Here is a 25556-nt window from a genome sequence, read left to right on the forward strand (position 1 = left end):
GGTTGATCATTTTTGCATTTATTTGTGAAAAAATCGGAAATTTGGTGAAAATTTCACAATTTTCAAATTTTGAATTTTTTTTCTGTTAAACCAGAGTGCTATGTGACACAAAGTAGTTAATAAATAACATTTCCCATATGTTTACTTTACATCAGCACAATTTTGGAAAGAAATTTTTTTTTGTTAGGAAGTTATAAGGGTTAAAATTTGACCAGCGATTTCTCATTTTTACAACAAAATTTACAAAACAATTTTTTCTAGGGACCATCTCACATTTGAAGTCACTTTGAGGGGTCTATATGGCAGAAAAGACCCAAAAGTGACAACATTCTAAAAACTGCACCCCTCAAGCCACTGAAAACTACATTCAACAAGATTATTAAACCTTCAAGTGCATCACAGGAACTAAAGCAACATGAAAGGAAAAAATGGACATTTTCATTTTTCCAACAAAAATGTTCATTTAGCATTAATCTTTTCATTTTGACATGGGCAACAGGATAAAATGGATGCTAAAATTTGTTGAGCAATTTCTCCTGAATACACCGAAACCTCATATGTGGTTATAAACCACTGTTTGGGCGCACGGAAGGTCTCGGAAGGGAAGGAGTGCCATTTGACTTTTTGAATGGAAAATTAGCTCCAATCGTTAGAAAATACCATGTCGCGTATAGAGAGCCCCTGTGTGCCTAAGCATTGGAGCTCCTCCACAAGTGACCCCATTTTGGAAACTAGACACTCAAGGAACTTAACTAGATGCACAGTGAGCACTTTGAACCCCCAGGTGCTTCACAAATTGATCTGTAAAAACGATAAAGTACTTTTTTTTCACAAAAATGTTTTTTTAGCATCAATTTTTTCATTTTCATATGGACAACAGGATAAAATGGATCCTCAGATTTGTTGGGTAATTTCTCCTGAGTACACCGATATCTCATATGTGGTCATAAACCACTGTTTGGGTGCATGGCAGGACTCCGAAGGGAAGGAGTGCCATTTGACTTTTTGAATGGAAAATTAGCGCCAATCATTAGCGGACACCATGTTGCGTATGGAGAGCCCCTGTGTGCCTAAACAGTGGAGCTCGCCCACAAGTGATCCTCCAAGGAACTTATCTAGATGTGTTGTGAGAACTTTGAACCCCCAAGTATTTCACTAAAGTTTATAGCACAGAGCTGTGCAAATAAAAAATCATTTTTTTCCCCAAAAATGATTTTTTAGCCATCAAATTTTTATTTTCACAAGGGTAACAGGAGAAATTGGACCCCAAATATTGTTGTCCAATTTGTCCTGTGTACCCTAGTATCCCAAATGTGGGGGAACCACTGTTTGGGCACACATCAAGGCTCGAAAGGGAAGTAATGCAGTTTTGGAATGCAGACTTTGATGGAATGGTCTGCAGGCATGTTGTGTTTGCAGAGCCCTTGATGTGCCCAAACAATAGAAACCCCCCACAAGTGACCCAATTTTGGAAACTAGACCCCCCAAGGAACTAATCTAGATGTGTGGTGAGCACTTTCAATCCCTAAATGTTTCACAGAAGTTTATAATGCAGAGCCGTGAAAATAAAAATCATTTTTTTCCTCAAAAAATGATTTTTAGCCCGCAATGTTTTATTTTCACAAGGGTAACAGGATAAATTGGACCTCAAAAGTTGTTGTCCAGTTTGTCCTGAGTACGCTGGTACCCCATATGTGGGGGGACCACTGTTTGGGCACACGTTGGGGCTCGGAAGGGAAGTAGTCACGTTTTGAAATGCCAACTTTGATGGAATGGTCTGCGGGCGACATGTTATATTTGCAGAGCCCCTGATGTGCCTAAACAGTAGAAACCCCCCCACAAGTGACCCCATTTTGGAAACTAGATCCCCCAAGGAACTCATCTAGATGTGTGATGAGCACTTTGAATCCCCCAGTTCTTCACAGAAGTTTATAACGCAGAGCCGTGACAATAAAAAATCATTTTTTTTTCCACAAAAATAATTTTTTTAGCCCCCAATTTTTTTATTCTCCCAAGGGTGACAGGAGAAATTAGACCCCGAAAGTTGTTGTGCAATTTTTCCTGAGTACGCTGATTCACCATATGTGGGGGTAAACCACTTTTCGGGCACACATCGGGGCTTGGAATGGAGGGAGCACTGTTTGACTTTTTGAACACGAAATTGGCTAGAATAAATGGAGGCACCATGCCGCATTTGGAGACCCCCTGATGTGCCTAAATAGTGTAAACCCCTCAATTCTAACTCCAACCCTAATCCCAACACACCCCTAATACTAATTCCAACCCTAACCCTAATTCCAACCCTAACCCTAATTCTAACCCTAACCCTAATTCCAACCCTAACCCTGCTCTAATTCCAACCCTAACTCTAATTCTAACCTTAATCCTAATGGAAAAATAAAAATATTTTCTTTATTTCATTATTTGTCCCTACCTATTGGGGTGATAAAGGGGGAGTTTATTTACTTTTTTTTATTTTGATCACTGTGAGAGTTTATCACAGTGATCAAAGTGAATGAATGAATCTGCCGGCCGGCAAATTCGACGGGTGCACTGCGCAGTGCGCCCGCCATTTTGCAAGATGGCGGCGCCCAAGAAAGATCCGGGAGGGACACCGGGAAGGACACAGGGACATAGGAGGTACTGTGGCACTGATCCGTAGCAATAAAGCACAGACTGACCCTTGCAGTGCTTCCCTGTTCTTGAATAAGTAAGAAAAATATGATGATGAAGAGAATACTAATAATAATACAGCCTGAATTTGAATTAATTTCTAAATTATCCCTACAGTCAATATTATCAAAATTAACAATAAAAAATATACCGTAATAAACATTAATAATTAGTCTAATGTTTGTTATAAAATTATCTACACATTTTGGTAAAAAGTAAACCTTTGTGGGTGCATTTTTTTTTATAAGAAATCCATTATACGTGATTGGAATGGAAGGTCAAACAGACCATAATGCATTGCGGGACATTTTCCAGACCTTATGAAGAATGACAATTTATATGGCTAGTCAAATATGTATGAGTACAACAAAATGTAATTGAAATCTCTAAAGACCGGTTCCTGCCAAACACAATTTACACAGAAAGTGCATCTAGATGCTAGGAACACCATTTTTGCTCTGTGCTGCAATAAATCCAATGTTCCTAGTGAATGAAAACAAACTCAAATTTCTAAAAACCTCTTGTAGTGTCTAACTAGAGGAAATTGGCAGCACTTTCCTTTGAACTGGAACGCTAAGTCCATTAGGAAGTCATGACCAATTTCCACTGTTTGTCTAAGAAATCCAGGTCATTATAACAGATCCTGTATGTTATAAATAAGCATAAAGCTAATAGAAAAAAATGGCAGTTTCTAAGCCCCCTTTATCCTTCCTTTACCCAAAATCGATTAATCCACAGACTATATTTTTACTAGTCAATACAACATCATCCACCATTGATTTCTACATCCATATTCAGAATAGGTCAGATCTGTTAATCAATTTTAAATGTTTATTTTGATCACTGTGTAATACAAAATGATAGATTATAATAATTACACAATTATTATTACCTATAACTTTGTAATATACAGTCATGGTCCCAACCAGATGTGCTTAAAGGGAATCTGTCACCCTTTTTTTACCCTATTGGCTGCCGGCATAGACATCGGGGGCTTATCTACAGCATTCTCTAATGCTGTAGATAAGCCCCCGATGTAACCTGAAAGAGAAGAAAAACACGTTATATTATACTCACCGAGGTGGGCGGTCCAGTCCGATGGGTGTCACCGTCCCGTCCGACGCCTCCCTTCTTCATGCGATGACGTCCTCTTCTCCCATCCTGAAATGGCTCCTGCGCAGGTGCACTGCTCTGCCCTGTTGAGGGCAGAGCAGAATTCTGCAGTGCGCAGGCACCAGACCTCTCCCGACGCCTGCGCACTGCAGGACTCTGCTCTGCCCTCAACAGGGCAGAGTATTGTGCCTGCGCCGGAGCCATTACAGGACGGGAGAAGAGGACGGCATCGCATGAAGAAGGGAGGCGCCGGACACCCATCGGACCGGACCGCCCAATACGCGAAATGCACGTCAGGCTTCCATGCCACTTTAAGGTTGTATGCAAGTTAATCTACCTTACCTGCATTTTCTCTAATCTATCCAGGATTGTTGTCATATCTGCTGCTAATATGTAAACTCTATTAGGTGGATTCACCTATAACACTGTGGTTTATGTGTGCACTACTGAGATACACTAAGCTATGTGGCACTATCATTGCACTTTAGCAGTAAGAAAGCTATCTTCAGAGCACTACTTGACCACTAAGAGTCCCATCTCACTTAGCGACGCACCAGCGAACCTGACAACGATGCGACCTGGTCAGGATCGCTGGTGCGTCGCTACATGATCGCTGGTGAGCTGTCAAACAGGCAGACTCACTGGCGACCAGGACCAGCGAGCGCGCTGGTATCCAGGGTAAACAGTGGGTAACTAAGCGCGCGACACTTAGTTACCCGCTGTTTACCTAGTGTTAGGCGTCGGATTCCTGCAGCTGCACAGCAGGAATCCAGAGCCATACATCCAGCGGTCTCCCATTCCTCTCCGACCACTCATGGACCTGCATAGCAATCTCGGCAATCCAGGCGCCCTGCTCAGACCAGCTCTCTGGGTCTGGATGTTGCTGCCACCTCTGGACCAGCAATGGTAGCGCAGCCTGCTTTGCAGGAAACCACTCCAGAGGCTAAGTCCTCTCGCCGTGCTACTGGGCATGCCCACGAGACGATCTCCCAGTGGAGATCGGGGGTAATGTGCTCAGGTCCTTGTCCTGATCCAATTGGCCCATCTCAGAGTTCTGGAAGGTCCAAGAAGCGCATGACCATAAAAGGCCCGCATGGCCACTCGGCCATGTGCTAGTATAGGCTATACTTGCTAGATGTGTGAATGGTGACGGATGTATGGTTCTGGTGACTGACTCATTTGAAACCCCTTCCCTCTGATATTACGCATGTGGACAGGGAACTAGAGTTATAGTCAGCGCCAGTCAGTGGCAAGCCATACGCCACAGTGCATACCACACTGCTACACTAGCGTCCGATAGTGTGATGCCTCACAGCACTGTCGCACAACGGCAGTAGTTACCACTGCGCTGCAGTTAGCAGCACTTACTGGCATCCGCGGTAGCGACGCCGCACGCATGGTAGGTCAGAACGGACTCCGACCTCGGGCCGTGTCCTGTGACCGTATACTGTGTGTGCACGCCAGCTGAGACCTGTGAAGCTAACAGGCTCGGCGTTTATGCCATTACTTAGCAGCGGTTGTTACACCTACTGCACGGTGGACCCCGGGCGGAAAACGCACTTCCTATTATTTATATTTAGTGTGTTCCGCCGTACCTAACATCTAAGATACCAGCTCCCAGCGTGAGCACCCTGGTATCCAGGGTACACAGTGGGTAAATAAGCACCGCGCGTTTAGTTACCCGCTGCTTACCCTGGATACCAGCCCCCAGCGTCTGCTTACAGCGCTGGGAGCTCGCTGATCATTGGTCTCCCGCTGCCACATGCAGTGATGCGAGTTGGCCAGCAGGAGACCAACGATCAAAAAATGGCCCAGTACATTCCTGCACGATCAGCGATACCCGGCGGGGGGGCGGTCGCTGATGCGTGCCACACACAGCGAGATCTCTGGTGAGATCGCTGTTGCGTCACAAAATCAGTGACGCATCAGCGATCTCGCTAGCGATCTCGCTTAGTGTGAAGTACCCCTTATGCTTTTCCTGGTGAGCAATGATTTTATGTAAGATTATCAACGTGCATGCCATAGTAAACCCTAACAGGGGCTTAATCCAACATTTAGTGGAATCATTCTTTGGTTAATCTTTACACACTGTTTCCTTAATTTAAAACCACTTGGTTCTGTTTTATTAATTCTAATATCAATATAGACCTTGCAGTTCCTACAAGTCTTTACAGTATATGTACTGACACATTCTATACCTGAGTAAACTGGTTTAAGGTGATTTTCTTATATAATGACACTTGTCCTACTATGTGGCATACACTTTTTAAAGTGTGGCTTTATTTTTGCATTTGTATTCCTTTACTAATTTTAAACTTTATTAATATATGATTCAATAAGCTTTGTTATTTTAATGGCATAAGCGTGCTTACTTTTTGTTGATTATATACTTGTGAAAATGTCACAAATTTACGCTATTTGTTTTGGTTTATTTGGTCGCTATATGCTGGTAATATGTGGTATTATTTGGTCACTATTTGGTCTGGTCACGTTGTGGCGGTATTTCTTCCCTGTATATGGTATTATTGGTCTTGGTATAGGGGATTGTGTTGTATATGGTGGTCATTTGATCTCTCTGATATTAATTAGGAGAAGATTCTTTATTTCCATTAGAATACATACTTGGCACACAGCGGCAGAGATGCACTTACAGGGGTTCTTCTGTGAAAAAAAGTAATCCACTCTACACAAGATAAGTGATAATGTATTGATTGGTGGGGGTCTGACTACTTGGACCCAGTCGGCAGAATGTGGAACTTTTATCCCCATTAGACTGGAGTGGCATGTTCGACTTCACCACTGATCCATTCATTCCCTCAGTGGCTGCACTTGTTTTTTTCTGGAAGTCCCAAAGAGAATAAATGGAGCTGCGATCAGACATCCTACTGTCCGCTCCATTTTAAAATGTCCTATCAGGGATAAAACTTTCTCATTCTTCAGATCGGTGCAGTTCCTAATGGTCGAATCTAAGTGATCAGAATCTAAGTGATCACCTATTGCCCATGGATCTGTGATAACTTGTTTTAACCAAAGAACCTCTTTAATGTAAACTACCGTAATTGTACATCCCTGTTATGGGGGTGCACAGTATAGGTGCAAGGAGCCGCCTGTGTTTTACAGTCGATGCTCCACTATAATGAGTATAATGGCTAACAGATATTTGCATATAGCTGTAGGGTGGGCCCCTAGGATCAATTCCCCCTGTGGGCCCGAGACACCCAGTCAGACCCTGTATGTGATCCCATGCTCTAATAGATGAATATTTTTATTCTTCCACACTTGCCCAGGAGCTGTGGCATGATCAGACCATGTCCCTGCACGGTTAGACACAGCCATTACACAGTACACAGCAGGGGCACATTTATAAGATTATCTCAGCACAGGAACATTTAATTTAAACACATCCATTTGTGGAAAGTATTATTATTATTATAAGATCTATTGATTAAAATCAACTTTTGTTCATGGGAAAACCCCTTTAAGGAGTTTATAAAAAAAATTACTTGAAGTTATTCTGCTGTCATTTGTAAGATAGAGAAGGTTAACTTTTGTCCAGGTTTCATATTGCTCTTCACAGACCTTTTAGCAAATTATGAATTAACAGATTGGATTCCACTTTTATGGATCCTCATCTCTTGGCAGGAGTGGAAGGTGGTTACAAAGAGATTCTACCACTCTGAGGGATCTGTCCAGTGCTGCATTACACAGACAAGTCACTGCTTTTAACAGGAACTTTGTAATACATAATGTCTCCTGTAATGGTACTGAAGGGATATTGAACTTTAAAATCCAGGTTTTCCCTACAGAGCACAACTGATTCCTAGGGTTGGTTGATCAGCTTGTCATCCAGGGACCTTTCAAACATGTAAAGATAGTCCTAAGTGAAAAGTCCCTTAAATGGAATTTGTCACCCATTTTTAGTAATATCATGTAAAGATATCACCCAATTGTGGGTCCCATAAGGATTCTACTGTATTAGGACTTTTGATTCCCCCCGAACCCGCACCTTTGATGCATAAATACCTTTTTTATCTTGGTGGAGATGTATGGAAACCGCCGTGGTCGGTCCGATGGGCAGGGCTTATTCGCCTTCTTCCACCCTTCTTTGGCTTGCTGAACGTAATCTTCATCTGTGAACATCTCAGATGCCGTAGTTTTCTGCGCTTGCGCATTAAAAAGGCCTCCGGCGCTTGTGCAGTATGCTTTGCCCAACTGTGGGCAAAGCATATAATCGGTACTGCGCATGCGCTAGTATTTTTCAGCGCGGTTTATGCCCCAGAAGTGTTTCCTGCATGTGAAGACTTCTGGGGCATAGATCGCGCTGAAAAATACCAGCGCATGCGCAATACCGATTACATGCTTTGCTCACAGTTGGGCAAAGCATACTACTCAAGCGCCGGAGGCCTTTTCAATGCGCAAGCGCGGAAAACTACGGCATCTGGGATATTCACAGATGAAGATTACGTTCAGCAAGCTGAGGAGGGGAGGAAGGCGAATAAGCCCCGCCCATCGGACCGGACCGCAGCGATTTCCATACATCTCCACCAAGATAAAAAGGTATTTATGCATCAAAGGTGGGGGGGGAATCAAAAGTCCTAATAGAATCCTTATGAGACGCACAATTGGGTGATATCTTTACATGATATCACTAAAAATGGGTGACAGATTCCCTTTAAAAGAACCTAGGTCAATGGCTCTCAGCATCAGCAACTGTGAACATAACATTACTTAGTGACCTGGACCCCTGAAAGTGAAGGTTTCTCCACAATGCACTGTGTGAATGACATATATAGCTGGTTCAATTAGCTATGTAATGTGCGCTAATAGCGTCCAACAATCCCAGACAAACAAAAAATAGACTGCATCAGGGCCAGACTGGCCATCTGGCAATTCTGGCAAATGCCAGAAGGTCCTGTCTGGTCGGGGGCCATTTTGTTTGCTACATTAACAGAATCGGTGTTCTCAAGACAACCATACTGTTAAGAGTTGTGACAGAGTACAAAGTCACTGACTCCATCGCTTACCCCAGCAGGCTAAGGGTATCATTAGAAATATTGGTCTTATAGTAAATCTTCCTTTCCTCCATCCAGGGTAATATTAGTAATATATCCCACCTGGTTCTTGGGGACAGGGACAACATGAGCCAGTGTGATTTCAAATGCCATTGCTGAATTTCAGCCCCAGTCCGTACCTGGACTGCATCCTAGTAAAGGAGAATGCTTTAGAGAAAATGTAATGATTTCCAGCATCTATAATCCTTTTAACCCTCCTCCACAGGCTGACATAGTTATGAATTGTGCCAGGATTATGTAATTAATTTGGCAGCACAGGAGCCAGAAGGGTATTGATTTTTGGATTTCTGGGTATTAGCATACACAGGTTTCTAGTGTTCGTGAGTATTATCGATGAAAACATTGATAAACCTTTATAATGAACACAATGTATAATCGGAAAATCTCAGCTCACTGCTGCTTAGCAAACATCTCATTTCTTACCGATAGTCTGACATCAGTTTTTCTCTGGACATTTTCCTTATGTGAATGGTTACATCTAATTGGGTTTAGACTGAAGACAAAGGCTCCATACTGTAAATGTAAATGAAATGATCTAATCAGAGGCAAAAATCATACTGGCTATTAAACTATCCAGAACCCTCTAGTGATCCACCGTATTATCTGGGGCCCTATAGATCTGATTATTTGTTTGGTTCTCCTAACAGCAATGTCATGAAATGCTACATGGAAGCTTTTATACCCTGGATATATAATATATATCCTTTAATTCACCCACGACAGCACCACACATTAAGCTGAAAAGTAGTTGATATAGGTGCATAAATGGATTCTTTATTTTTCATATATATATATATATACACTCACTGGCCACTTTATTAGGTACACCTGTCCAACTGTGTGTTAAGACTTAATTTCTAATCAGCCAATCACATGGCGGCAACTCAGTGCATTTAGGCATGTAGACATGGTCAAGACAATCTCCTGCAGTTCAAACCGAGCATCAGTATGGGGAAGAAAGGTGATTTGAGTGCCTTTGAACGTGGCATGATTGTTGGTGCCAGAAGGGCTGGTCTGAGTATTTCAGAAACTGCTGATCTACTGGGATTTTCACGCACAACCATCTCTAGGGTTTACAGAGAATGGTCCGAAAAATAAAAAAAATCCAGTGAGCGGCAGTTCTGTGGCCGGAAATGCCTTGTTGATGCCAGAGGTCAGAGGAGAATGGGCATACTGGTTCGAGCTGATAGAAAGGCAACAGTGACTCAAATTGCCACCCGTTACAACCAAGGTAGGCAGAAGAGCATCTCTGAACGCACAGTGCGTCGAACTTTGAGGCAGATGGGCTACAGCAGCAGAAGACCACACTGGGTACCACTCCTCTCAGCTAAGAACAGGCATCTGATGGCTACTTTCAGCAGGATAATGCGCCATGTCATAAAGCTCGAATCATCTCAGATTGGTTTCTTGAACATGACAATGAGTTCACTGTACTCAAATGGCCTCCTCAGTCACCAGATCTCAATCCAATAGAGCATCTTTGGGATGTGGTGGAACGGGAGATTCGCATCAGGGATGTGCAGCCGACAAATCTGCGCCAACTGTGTGATGCCATCATGTCAATATGGTCCAAAATCTCTGAGGAATGCTTCCAGCACCTTGTTGAATCTCTGCCACGAAGAATTGAGGCAGTTCTGAAGGCAAAAGGGGGTCCAACCCGTTACTAGCATGGTGTACCTAATAAAGTGGCCAGTGAGTGTATATATATATGTAAAACTATGTCAAATATTTTACACCATCTGTACCTGACTATTGAAACTGGATTTCCAGTTAGCTTTTATATTTCATTTTGTGTGTAATTGGACCACGCATAATCACAGAATATTTCAGTAGCCTACAATGAATTGGACTTATGGCTAAAGAATATTCTTTTAGCGTCTGTCTCCCTGGTAAATCTAATAATAATCTTTATTTTTATGTAGCGCTAACATATTCCGCAACGATTTACAGTTTCCACACATTATCATCGCTGTCCCCGATGGGGCTCACAATCTACATTCCCTATCAGTATGTCTTTGGAATGTGGGAGGAAACCGGAGTACCCGGAGGAAACCCACGCAAACAGGGGGAGAACATAAAAACTCCTTGCAGATGTTGTCCTTGGTGGGATTCGAACCCAGGACTCCGTGTTGCCCCTGGTACATGACAACATACCTTTTTCTCAGAATACTGCACAATATACTTTTTTTACAATGAGAATCAATGGCAGATATCAACAACTGAATAGCATAAAGCTACAGACGTGACTGCTATATGTTTGGCTTTTATAGGAATATTACCTATGGGAAAAAGGAAGTACACCTAACTTCAATTCACAGAAAAACTGTCAGCAGCCCTGTAAGAGACATCAATCAAAGTAGTCTGGTTGGTAGCAGTTTTTGTCCAGTCCCTTTTGGGCACTAAATTGACTGTGGGTGCAACGATTTGCAAGGGTAGATTAGAGGTGTTGTGATGAATGAGCTTGGAGAATCAATATACAAAACACAACACACACATTGTGGCCAGCAAGAGATTCCGTATTAATAAAATGCCGGCAGAGTTTATATACAGCCCTGACAGAAAGTGCTTCATGCTAAGAAGCAAGCACCTGCTTTGTGGGATTTAGAGACATATGTGTCTATGTGCCTGGTATTATTCAATTTCTCAGGAACTTTGAATGTGTAGGGGTGGGTTTCTATGTAAAAGTGCTACATGATAGATTTAAAGCATAATAATGGAACTGATAAGACAAAATGGATCCTGATTTCCCATATAGCCAACAGTACACATTGCAAAGAAAGCTATGGTGTTACATAAAAATGTGACGTATGTGAGATATTGTCTCCTTGATATACCACATATGTATAATTGACAATACTTTTCCTACCTTTTCTATCCTTTCGTTTGGCAATTGTCAGGAATGGAATGATCAGACATCAGTCACAAAGATTTGACAAGGATTTACATGGATTATAAACATAGTGATAAAAAAGGATAGGTAGATAGATAGATACACACATGGTCAAAATTGTTGGTAACCCTTGTTTAAAGAGAGAAAAACCCACAATGGTGACAGAAATAACTTTAATCTGACAACAGTAATAATAAATCAAAAATCTATGAAAACAAGCAAATGAAAGTCAGACATTGCTTTTCCACCATGCTTCCACAGAATTTAAAAAAAATAAAAATCATGAAATAGGCCTGGACTGAAATGATGGTACCCCTGAAAATAATGTGACAAAAGGGACATGTTAAATCAAGGTGTGTCCACTAATTAGCATCACAGGTGTCTACAATCTTGGAATCAGTGAGTGGCCTGTACAGAGGGCTACAGATACTCACTGTGCTGTTTGGTGACAAGGTGTGTATCACACTCAACATGGACCAGAGGAAGCGAAGGAAAGAGTTGTCTCAGGAGATTAGAAAGAAAATTATAGACAAACATGTTAAAGGTAAAAGTTATAAGACCATCTCCAAGCAGCTTGATGTTCCTGTGACTACAGTAGCACATATTATTCAGAAATTTAAGCTCCATGGGACTGTAGCCAACCTCCCTGGACGTGGCCGCAGGAGGAAAATTAAAGAGATGGATAGATAATATGAATGGTAACAAAAAAGCCCGGAAAAACTCCTAAACAGATTAAAGGTGAACTTCAAGCTCAAGGAACATAACTGTCAGATTGCACCATCCGTCGTTGTATGAGTCAAAGTAGACTTCATGGGAGACGACCAAGGAGGACACCATTGTTGAAAAAAAATCATAAAAAAGCCAGACTGGAATTTGCCAAACTACATGTTGACAAGCCACAAAGCTTCTGTGAGAATGTCCTATGGACAGATGAGACAAAAATGGAACTTTTTTGGCAAGGCACATCAGCTCTATGTTCACAGATGGAAAAATGAAGCATACCAAGAAAAGAATACTGTCCCTACTGTGAAACATGGAGGAGGCTCTGTTATGTTCTGGGGCTGCTTTGCTGCATCTGGCACAGGGTGTCTAGAATCTGTGCAGGGTACAATGAAATCTCAAGACTATCAAGGGATTCTAGAGAGAAATGTGCTGCTCAGTGTCAGAAGGCTTGGTCTCAGTCACAGGTCATGGGTCTTGCAAAAGTATAATGACCCAAAATACTCAGCTAAAAACACCCAAGAATGGCTAAGAGGAAACATTGGACTATTCTGAAGTGGCCTTCTATGAGCCCTGACCTAAATCCTATTAAGCATCTTTGGAAAGAGCTGAAACATGCCATCTGGAAAAGGCAACCTTCCAACACGAGACAACTGGAGCAGTTTGCTCTTGAGGAGTGGGCCAAAATACCTGTTGAGAGGGTGCAGCAGTCTCATTGACAGTTACAGGAATTGGTTGATTGCAGTGATTGCCTCAAAAAGTTGTGCAAAAAAATATTAAGTTAAGGGTTCTATCATTTCTGTCCAGGCCTATTTCATGAGTTTTATTATTTTTTCTGTGGAAGCATGGTTGAAAATCAATGTCTGACTTTCATTTGTTCATTTTCATAGATGTTTGATTTATTATTACTTTTGTCAAATTCAAGTTATTTCTCTCACCATTGTGGGTTTTTCTGTCATTAAATGAGGGGTAACCACAATTTTGACCACATGTGTAGATAGATAGATTGCTTTCCTACAATTAAAAGCAATGTCTGAAATGTCTACCTCCCCTCAGACCATTTATATGACTTTATATTCTTTTAAAGGATGAGCAAGTCAATCCCTTTTTTGACCCAAAGTGATACTTCACCAGTGAGCAATCTAATTTTGAGGCTCTGTATATATCAGTCTGGAAGTGCTCTGTGGTGTGACAATGCACTTCTAGCTCCTCAGCCTCACGCTGTATTCCCTGCCTAGCACCCCTCTCCTCTGGTTGGTTGACAGATTGTTGACTCTGTTACATGGCTGAACAACCTGTCAAATAACCAGAGGAGGATAGTGCTAGGCAGGAACTGCTGTGTGGGAGAATTTTCTTTTCACTCCCAAATGCACTTCAAAACATATGTATATAGAACTTTAAAATAATTTTTCTTGCTGCTGGACCAACACTTTCAGGTAAAAAAGTGATTAACTTACTTATCTTTTAAAAGGCTCCAGAGTTATATAATTGGTTTGGAGAGGAGGTATAAATTTCTCACAGGTTCCCTTTAAAGGAAGCCTGTCAGGTCAGGCCCTCCAACCCAGCAGCATTCACATACATATGACTAAATTCCCTGCCTATCCAGCCCTGTGTAATGTTATTTTGTTTAATCAATGTGTTAAAAAAACATTTATAAGGTCTGCTTTTCCTATGCTAATTAGGGCTTTGACTAGTCAATGGGACGTGTCAGCCCTCTCTACATGTTATCATGTCCCTATGGGCATGATAACATTCAGTGGGTACAGAAAGTATTCATACCCCTTTCATTGCAGCCATTTGGTAAATTCAAAAAAGATTATTTTTTTCTCATTAATGTACAGTCTGCACCCCATCTTGACTGAAAAAAACATGTATACATTTTTACAAATTTAATAAAAAAGAGAAACTGAAATATCACATGGTCATAAGTATTTAGACCCTTTGTTCAGACGCTCATATTTAAGTCACATGCTGTCCATTTCCTTGTGATCCTCCTTGAGATGGTTCTACTCCTTCACTGAAGTCCAGCTGTGTTTAATTAAACTGATAGGACTTGATTTGTAAAGGCACACATCTGTCTATATAAGATCTCACAGCTCACAGTGCATGTTGGATCAAATGAGAATCATGAGGTCAAAGGAACTGGCCAAGGAGCTCAGAGACAGAATTCCGGCAAGGCACAGATCTGGCCAAGGTTACAAAAGAATTTCTGCAGTACTCAAGGTTCCTAAGAGCACAGTGGCCTCCATAATCCTTAATTGGAAGAAGTTTGGGACCAGCAGAAGTCCTCCTAGACCCGGCCGCCCATCCAAACTAAGAAAATGTGGGAGAAGAGCCTTGGTGATAGAGGTAAAGAAGAACCCCAAGATCACTGTGGCTAAGCTCTACAGATGCAGTAGGAAGATGGAACAAATATCCACAAAGTAATCTATCACTGCAGCCCTCCACCAGTCGGGCCTTTATGGCAGAGTGGCCCGACGAAGCCTCTTCTCAGTGCCAGACATATGAAAGCCTACATAGAGTTTGCTAAAAAACACATGAAGGACTCCCAGACTATGAGAAATAAGATTCTCTGGTCTGATGAAATGAAGATAAAACTTTTTGGTGATAACTCTAAGCAGTATATGTGGAGAAAACCAGGCACTGCTCATCACCTGCCCAATACAATCCCAGCAGTGAAACATGGTGGTGGCAGCATCATGCTATGGAGGTGTTTTTCAGCTGCAGGGACAGGACGGCTGGTTGCAATTGAAGGAAACATGAATGCGCCCAAGAACAGAGATATCCTGGATGAAAACCTCTTCCAGAGTGCTCTGGACCTCAGACTTGGCCGAAGGTTCACCTTCCAACCAGACAATGACCCTAAGCAAACAGCTAAAATAACAAAGGAGTGGATTCAGAACAACTCTGTGACCATTCATGACTGGCCCAGCCAACCCCCTGACCTAAACCCAATTGAGCATCTCTGGAGAGACCTGAAAATGGCTGTCCACCAACATTCACCAGCCAACCTAACGGAACTGGAGAGAATCTGCAAGGAAGAATGGCAGAAGATCCCCAAATCCAGGTGTGAAAAACTTGTTGCATCATTCCCAAGAAAACTCAAGGCTGTATTAGCTCAAAAGGGTGCTTCTACTTGATACTGAGCAAAGGGTCTGAATACTTATGACCATGTGATATTTAAGTTTTTTTTAACAAATTTGCAATAATTTCTACATTTCTGGTTTTTTTCAGTCAAGTTGGGGTGCAGAGTGTACATTAATGAGAAAAAAAATGAACTTTTTTGAATTTACCTAATGGCTGCAATGAAACAAAGAGTGAACAATTTAAAAGGGTCTGAATACTTTCCGTACCCACTGTAATTTGCAAGAACCCACGTCATCACTAGCTCCCTGCAAATCTTGCGCATACTGTCTTGTGAACTTCTGCTCATCTACAGTGCACCTCTGAAGCAGGGAAGCGTACACCCAATGACAGAGAAGAGCAGAAAAACGACAGTCAACAGTCCCAGATATTGATGAAAAACACAAAAAGTTTTATTGGGAGAAGAATCCTGAATGTGTGTCCCGGCATAAATTCGGTGACATACAGCTTACTTTTTTGTAGTGCTTTGTATAATTTTGTCCAATGCAATTATTAGTGCCAATTATATGGTTTGACACCTGATTACTTTGTTGTTGTGTAGGGCAATTGACTATGAATTATATTTATGTACCATCATCTTCCATGATTTGATATATTGATACACTGCATATGTATATATTCGCTCATGCTCGTGTTTTGTGCTTCCTTGTTTCTTTTCCATGACATAGTTGTTTGTCCCCCTCTGCCCCATCCCTGATTTTCTATGATTTTCTACCAATAATTTTTTTTCCCACTAATATTTGGGACTGTTGATTGTTGTTTTTTCTGCTTTTCTATGTACGGTATTCTTCCATGATGATTGCCCCTATCCATCACAAGTCCAATTATAGGTGTAGCATGTCGGAAATGTTACAATATTGTCTCATTTATCCCACACACATTGTATGTTGGATTTGTTTATTTCTTTCCATGAGTAATTTCTACCCAGCTACAGAGGAGCAGTGATGCTACCGAAATGAGCGGCGCACATGCACGGGATTTGCATGAGCTGTCGATGACACCAGCTTGTGCAAGTTATGTTATCATGTTCACAGGGGCAAAATGACATGGAAAGAGGGCCGACTAGTCTGGGGAAACCAATGTCTCATATACAGTTGTGGCCAAAAGTATTGACACCCCTGCAATTTTGTCAGATAATACTCAGTTTCTTCCTGAAAATTATTGCAAACACAAATTCTTTGGTATTATTATCTTCATTTAATTTGTCTTAAATGAAAAAAACACAAAAAGAATTGTCCTAAAGCCAAATTAGATATAATTCCACACCAAACATAAAAAAGAGGGTGGACAAAAGTATTGGCACTGTTCGAAAAATCATGTGATGCTTCTCTAATTTGTGTAATTAACAGCACCTGTAACTTACCTGTGGCACCTAACAGGTGTTGGCAATAACTAAATCACACTTGCAGCCAGTTGACATGGATTAAAGTTGACTCAACCTCTGTCCTGTGTCCTTGTGTGTACCACATTGAGCATGGAGAAAAGAAAGAAGACCAAAGAACTGTCTGAGGACTTGAGAAACCAAATTGTGAGGAAGCATGAGCAATCTCAAGGCTACACGTCCATCTCCAAAGACCTGAATGTTCCTGTGTCTACTGTGCGCAGTGTCATCAAGAAGTTTAAAGCCCATGGCACTGTGGCTAACCTCCCTAGATTTGGACGGAAAAGAAAAATTGACAAGAGATTTCAACGCAAGATTGTGCGGATGTTGGATAAAGAACCTCAACTAACATCCAAACAAGTTCAAGCTGCCCTACAGTCCGAGGGTACAACAGTGTCAACCCGTACTATCCGTCGGCGTCTGAATGAAAAGGGACTGTATGGTAGGAGACCCAGGAAGACCCCACTTCTTACCCCAAGACATAAAAAAGCCAGGCTGGAGTTTGCCAAAACTTACCTGAAAAAGCCTAAAACGTTTTGGAAAAATGTTCTCTGGTCAGATGAGACACAATTAGAGCTTTTCGGGCAAAGGCATCAACATAGAGTTTACAGGAGAAAAAAAAGAGGCATTCAAAGAAAAAAACACGATCCCTACAGTCAAACATGGTGGAGGTTCCCTGATGTTTTGGAGTTGCTTTGCTGCCTCTGGCACTGGACTGCTTGACCGTGTGCATGGCATTATGAAGTCTGAAGACTACCAACAAATTTTGCAGCATAATGGAGGGCCCAGTGTGAGAAAGCTGGGTCTCCCTCAGAGGTCATGGGTCTTCCAGCAGGACAATGACCCAAAACACACTTCAAAAAGCACTAGAAAATAGTTTGAGAGAAAGCACTGGAGACTTCTAAGGTGGCCAGCAATGAGTCCAGACCTGAATCTCATAGAACACCTATGGAGAGATCTAAAAATGGCAGTTTGGAGAAGGCACCCTTCTAATATCAGGGACCTGGAGCAGTTTGCCAAAGAAGAATCGTCTAAAATTCCAGCAGAGCATTGTAAGAAACTCATTGATGGTTACCGGAAGCGGTTGGTCGCAGTTATTTTGGCGAAAGGTTGTGCAACCAAGTATTAGGCTGAGGGTGCCAATACTTTTGTCTGGCCCATTTTTGGAGTTTTGTGTGAAATGATCAATGCTTTGCTTTTTGCTTCATTCTCTTTTGTGTTTTTTCATTTAAGACAAATTAAATGAAGATAATAATACCAAAGAATTTGTGATTGCAATCATTTTCAGGAAGAAACTGAGTATTATCTGACAAAATTGCAGGGGTGTCAATACTTTTGGCCACAACTGTACTAGTCAGAGCCTTAATTAGCAGAGGAAAACTGGACGTTATAAATGCTTTTTATAAACATTGACTAAACTGAATAACATTATACAGGGCTGTTAGGCAGGAAATTTAGTCATATGTATGTGAATGCTGCTGGGTTGGAGGGCATGGGAGACCTGACAGGTTCCCTTTAATATTAATCTCCAATACAGTTGCACAACAACCTCCGCATTGTGATCCCTTGCTGTAACTGTTTTGTCATTTATCATATAATAAAAAAATTCTCCCTATACAATTTTTTTTAAAATTACAACTAATTTATTACAAATTATTAAATATTACAAGCTTATATTGGATCTCATTTTCAGTTTTGCTTTAAATAAATGAATTAAGATATATTTTTACATGACTGATTCAAAAAACACCTCTGGCAAATCTTGCATGTATTCAGACATCTAGAAAAAGACCTAAAGACCATTTTGCCTTCAAAATAATTTTTCTTTTTGTTTGCAGAATTATTACACTAAAATGCCTGTGGTTTTAATACATTTTTTGGCACTAACACAATTTCAGCAATTTATTCACACTTGAGAAAACAAACTGAGTAATGCTCGCTAAATCTTTAATATTGGTTACAAGTCAGTTCTTCATCAAAACAAATCATTTATTGAGCAATGAAAGGTTCTGGCTAGTCTTGCTTTTGCTAGGAGATATCGTGCTGTAGACTGGATGGCATTTACTGAATTGCTGGAAAATGGTAGACTAATTATCTATTTTGATAGAAGGTTACAAAAACAAAAGCTGTTTCGTGGTCTCTTCAGAATGTGACTCATGGACATATGATACTGTCATATTTGTCTCAGCATCTCCCAACCCGTGCAGCACACTCAATTCAGGCCCCCACAGAAAAATCTTCTATCTCATCTTTTTACAGAACAAATTAAATTATTTTCTGTGTTTCTAGTACTTAGAAACTTTGTCATTTCATAAAATAATTTTAGAACTCATTCTATCTTGATGTAAAGCAAGAGGTCTAATTCACTGGACTGTACGGCACCATATTATGGGCACAAATCACAACCCTACTGTGAGTCTCATGACCCAAACTTTACATATATGCCTCATATCTTCTTAGGCTATAAGTATGGGGCATGAGATCCACATGTGCTCCAAGATTAGCGGTCTCCTCTCTCTCCCACCTGTAGAGTACAATCTCTTATGATCAGAGTCTTAAGGGGGTTTTACACATAGCAATATCGCTATAACGTCACCGATTTTGTGACGCAGCAGCAAAATCGCTATGTGTGGTACTTACCTCCGACCGGCTCCCCCGCTGTCTGTCGCTGATCGCGCGAGATCGGCGGGCTCCATTTCTCGTCGGGCGCTTCCTGTGGCGCCGACGAGCGACGTGTGGAGGCAGATGAGAAGACGTCAGGATCGCCGCATCTGAAAGGTAAGTATCGTCTGCTGTATCGCTGCTGCATCGCTGTGAGAACTGCCTGTGTGGCAGCTCACTAGCGATCATTTAGCGATGCACCAGTGATCCTGACCGGGTCGTATCGTGGTCGGGATCGCTGGTGCATCACTAAATGTAAAAGGGCCTTTACTCTCTTTCTCATTTCTATAGAGTGTAAGCTCTTATGGTCAGCAGGGTCTTTTCTCTCTGGTATATAAAGTATAAGCTCTTATGATCAGTAGGGTACTTTCTGACTTTTGTAAAGTACAAGCACTTACGGTCAGCGGGGTCTTCTCTCTCTCATCTATAGAGTATAAGGTCTTATGATCAGTAGGGTACTTTCTGACTTGTGTAGATTGTAAGTTCTTTTCTAATGTCAGTGGGGTTTTCTCTCTCTCGACTATAGAGTATAAGCTCTTATGACCAGTGGGGTACTTTCTGACTTCTGTAGAGTGCAAGCACTTATGGTCAGCGGCGACTTCTCTCTCTTGCCTATCGAGTATAAGCTCTTATGATGATTAGGGTATTTTCTGACTTCTGTAGAGTGCCAGCTCTTATGGTTAGCGGCGGGGTCCTCTCTCTCTTGTAGAGTGTAATCTCTTATGATCAATGGGCCCTCTCTGTCCTTTAGAGAATAAGCTCTTGTGGTCTGCAGGGTCCTTTCTCTCTATCGCCTGTAGAATGTAAGCTCTTATGGTCAGCATGGTTCTTTCTTGCCTGTAAAGTGTAGGCTCTTACGGTCAGCAATGCTCTTTCTCTCCTGTCCCCACATGTATTTTACAAGCAATTATAAGCTTTCCAGTATTGAATGTCATGCAAATTTATTAGCCGTAAATCGAATTTTGGCGGGAAAATCAGCAAATCTGAATTTCAAGAGATTCACTCATCTCTGGTGGTAAGGATTTGGCAATCAAAAGGTATGTCAATTCCTTGCACAGAATTCATTAAGAATTTACTCTTTCCAATGAACAGTGTGAAATCAACAAAATTATTTCTATAAAGACAACTAATCTTTCAGTATGTCTTGGAATGCGCAAAGAAACTAGAGTATCAGGAGCAAAAAACGCAGCCATAAGAAGAAAATACTAGTAATGTTGGAAGTCAGATTTGGCCTCAGAATGCCAATACTGTAAGGCTGTGTGCACATGCTGCGGTTTTTGCTGCGGTTCTGCTGCGGTTTTGGCTGCAGCAGAACTGCAGCAATTCTGCAGACAGTGTACAGTAGCATGTTATCCTATGGGATTTACAATTTTCTGTGCACATGCTGTGGATTTTTAACTGCGGAAAAACTGCGGTCTTGAATCCGCAGAAAGAAATGACATATCAATTCTTTTCTGCGGATTCTGCTGCGGTTTACCATCTCCTCCATTGTAGAGATGATAAACCGCAGGCCAATCTGCAGGTAAAACCGCAGGTCATTTTACCTGCGGTTTTACCTGCGGTTCCGCAGATAAAAAATCCGCAGACCAATCCGCAGCATGTGCACATAGCCTAAGACTTCATTGTACAGTATACCGCTAATTGACTTTAACATAACTGCAAAATGCTAAATAATTATAATATTTCTAAATATTGTACTATAACATTCAGAAATAAACTATAAACATTTGAGCCAGTATTCGAAATATTGTGGCCCGCCAATATAATGATCATTACTTTTTTGTCCCCTTTCCCCAGTTTGTAACTTTTATTTTAACAAAGCTAATGTGATTATCCCAATTCATTTCCTATTGCGTTGTTTTCAAATAATAATGTTTTTACATCAAAGACTTTAATGTCACACTGCATTCACATCAAAACTAGTTTTTCCATGTGAACTATGAAGAAGTTGGATTCATAGCCGTGAATTGAAAGTTCAACTAAGAACAAAATGTAAAATGAAACTGAACTGATGACATACATCGAAAAGTCACAAATATTAAACTATGCCCTCAAGTCTCATACAGCAGAAAAAGTCTCCAGTAGAGTTGAGCGAAACAGGTCGGCAAAATTGATAAGTCGCCGACTTTCGCTAAAGTCAGGTTTTGCCGATTGAAACTCGACCATGGCGTGAGGTCGGCCATGAGGTCGCCGACCCACGCGCCAAAGTCGCGTTTCCCATGATGCTCCCAGCGCCTTTTCTCAGCCAATCATCAAGGACGCACACTGTGAGCAACGCGATGACATCGCAGCGGCCACCACCATCTTAGAGAAGGGCATTCGTGTGATTAGCTTGCTTTGTGTGGCGTCACAGTGGCTATAAAAGCCCTGACGGCCGACCGCCATGTTACTTCTGCCGATCTTAACATAGGGAGAGGTTGCTGCTGCTGATTCTCAATAGGGAGAGCGTTAGGCAACAAAGGAAAAAAAACTGTGCTTCTTCTGATAGCGATTTCAACTGTACAGTTAGTGTGCAGTGACAGGGGAGGATTTTTGTGTGTGCAGCAGCGCTGGTGGTTATTAGGCTGCCTTATAAGGCTACCTGATAGCTGCATTGCTGTGTGCACTGCACACTCCTGTGCAGACTGCTTTTTTAAAAGCAAAAAAACTTTTATTCTGGTTTTCTGCACAGTTACAGAGCGTTCATTTTTTCACACACCGTATAGAGGTGTACGTTCCTCACACACTACCGTGTACCGGCTGGTATCATGGACATATACATGCTGTGTGTGACTCCGTTAAAAAATAGGAGATTTTAAATTTTCCATACATACACCGTATAGACCTGCCGCTTCGCAAACAGTATCGTATATCTGCTGTTTGTATAGCGGTCAAATCTATACAGAGACAGCGTGTGTGTGAGACTCCATAAATACATATACGGACATTTCAATTTTTCCATACACCGTATAGAGCTGTCCGCTTGTCAAACAGTATTGTATATCTGCTGCTTGATAACAGTCAAATCTATACAGAGACAGCGTGTGTGACTCCGTAAAAAAATAGACGGAGATTTAAAATTTTCAATACATACACCGATTAGAGCTGTCCGCTTGTCAAACAGTATCGTATATCTGCAGTTTGATTACGGTCAAATCTATACAGAGACAGCGTGTGTGACTCCGTAAAAAAATAGATGGAGATTTTCATTTTTCCATACATACACCGTATAGAGCTGTCCGCTTCTGATACAATATCGTATATCTGCTGGCTGGATTACGGTCAAATACATACTGGGAGATCGTCTGTGACTAAGGAAATATATACGGAGATTTAAATTTTTACCTACACCTTATACAGCTGTACACTCCTGATATAGTACCATATACCTGCTGGTATTTTTGTTACATTTTCACAAACATGAGGAAGTATGGTGGAAAAGGCCGCGCACGTGGGTGGGGGGGCAGCTGGCACTGATGGTGGTGGTGATGCATCTGCTGGTTATGCCAAAAGCACAATAGCAGCTAAGGCAGGAGGTGTTGAGCCCGTGTCATCGTCTTCCACAAGAAGACCTGTAAGATTCTCTTTTCTGGGAGTAGGAAAACTGCTTTTAAAGCCTGAGCATCAGGAACAGGTTTTGGCTTACAGGCTTACATTGCCGAAACAGCCACCAGCTCTATTGCCTCCTCTTCTGAAATTTCAAAACCTGCAAGCACTGAGTCGTCAGTGCAGGGTTCTGGTCAGGAAAAACACCTTTCCTTGTGTCCTTCACCTCCACCAAAAGTGAAAGATGCGGCAGCCCACACTTCAGATTACTCCATGGAGCTCTTTTCACATGCCATGCCTGGGTTATCCAGTCAAATCCTGAATTTCCCAGTCCAAGATGAATCTGACATGGAGTGCACTGATGCACAGCCATTGCTAGAAGATTCTGCTGGTACATTGACCCATATTACTACATTGTCCTCACAGTCTACTGAGCCAGAATCTGACCCTGATGAAACTCAGGTGCCCCTTCCCGCATACTATACCACCTTACACGGTGACACAGAGGAAGGTGCAGATGAAAATGAAGAGGAGGTGATGGATGACCCAGTTGTTGACCCGGATTGGCATCCATTGGGGGAAGAGGGTGCCGCTGGCAATAGCTCAGATGAGGAGAAGGATCCGCAGCAGGCATCTACATCGCAGCAGCGGTTATCTGGAAGGCCTGTAGCTGTCCAAAAACGTGGAACAAAAACCAAAAGAGGTGCAGGTCAGCTTGGCCACACGGTCAAATTAGCACAGCGTGCAAGCCCTGAAAAGTTATACCATAGTAGGAAGAGTGCAGTGTGGCACTTCTTTGTCCAAAATCCTACTGATGAGGCAAAGGTTATCTGTAAGAAGTTCGGAAGGACCTTTAGCCGAGGGAAAAATATCAGAAATTTGAATACCAGTTGCATGCTTAGACATTTAACGACCATGCACTTGCAAGCGTGGATGGACTATAAAACCTCAGGTACCACATGTGCACCTGCTCCGACTGAAGGTAGCCAGCAACGCTCCATCGCTTCCTCCACTGTAAGACCACCAAAACCGGTAAGCACAACACCAGCAATAAATATTGAGGTGTCGTCGCAAGGCCAAAGCAGTCAGGGAATCACAATGGTTTTGCAACGAAACACTGAATCTAGGCCATCACCAACAACACCATCACCAACCCCCTCTCAGTCCGTCCGGTCCACCTCTAGTTCCCCCATATGCAGCTCTCAAGTCCAGCTCAACCTAGCAGACACTCTGAGTAGGACAAGAAAGTACTCATCCTCTCATCCGCGTACACTGGCTTTGAACGCCTACATTGCCAAACTAATCTCATTAGAGATGATGCCATTCCGTTTGGTTGAAAGCGAAGCTTTCCGAGAGCTCATGGCCTACGCTGTCCCACGCTATGACCTACCCAGTCGGCACTTCTTTTCTCGAAAAGCCATCCCTGCCCTCCACCTGCATGTGAAAGACCGCATTGTCCATGCACTCAAACAATCAGTCAATGGAAAGGTGCACCTCACAACAGATGCATGGTCCAGTAGGCATGGCCAGGGCCGTTACGTGTCCATCACTGCGCACTGGGTTAATGTGGTGGATGCAGGCTCCACAGGGGACTGCGGCGGTGGAACAGTGCTGCCTAACCCACGGTATAGGAAACAGTTGGCTGTAGGTGTTCGACCCTCCTCCTCCAGAAGCGAAAGCTCGTCGACAGAGTGCAGTCATACGAGCACTCCATCCGCATCTGCCAGTGTTGCACATGAAGTGTCCCACTATCGAACAGTTAGTGGTAAGCGGCAGCAGGCTGTTTTAAAGATGATGTCTTTGGGCGACAACAGACACACCGCGGAGGTACTGGCCAACTACTTGCAGCGACAAACTGAGTCATGGCTGGGCAGTCTACATCTTGAGCCAGTCAGTGATAATGGCCGGAATTTTGTGGCAACCATAGCCCTTGCAAAACCCACACACATACCTTGCCTGGCTCACACTTTGAACCTGGTGGTGCAGTGCTTCCTAAATAATTATCCGGCGTTAACAGCCCTGCGCCAAAAGGTGCGAAGACTGTGCTCGCACATCTGTCGCTTGCCTGTACACTCCAGTCGTATGCAGAAGCTGCAGTGATTGCTCCACATCCCCAAGCACTGCCTAATAATAGACGTTGCAACAAGGTGGAACTCCACCCTGCACATGGTTGAGAGGCTGTGCGAACAGAGGCAGGGTGTAATGCATTTGTGGGAGGATACATGGGCAGGCAGTGTGAGGGCAGACATGGAGTTGTCAGGTGTGCAGTGGTCAAAGCTGAAAGACCTCTGTAAAGTCCTTCAGTGTTTTGAGAAATGCACAGGGCTGGTAAGTGCAGACGACGCCATCATAAGCATGAGCATCCCACTTATGCGTC

General features: G+C 42.4%; 1 protein-coding gene across 2 annotated transcripts in view; it reads right to left on the minus strand.

The window, feature by feature from the left end:
* The window catches only part of MYRIP (myosin VIIA and Rab interacting protein), an 811455-nt gene that overhangs the window by 650470 nt on the left and 135429 nt on the right, over positions 1-25556 (minus strand). The gene's annotated exons all lie outside the window — the stretch shown is intronic.

Source organism: Dendrobates tinctorius, unplaced genomic scaffold, assembly GCF_039654945.1.
Source record: "Dendrobates tinctorius isolate UK_male_01 unplaced genomic scaffold, ASM3965494v1 ptg000162l, whole genome shotgun sequence".
Taxonomy (NCBI): Eukaryota; Metazoa; Chordata; class Amphibia; order Anura; family Dendrobatidae; genus Dendrobates; species Dendrobates tinctorius.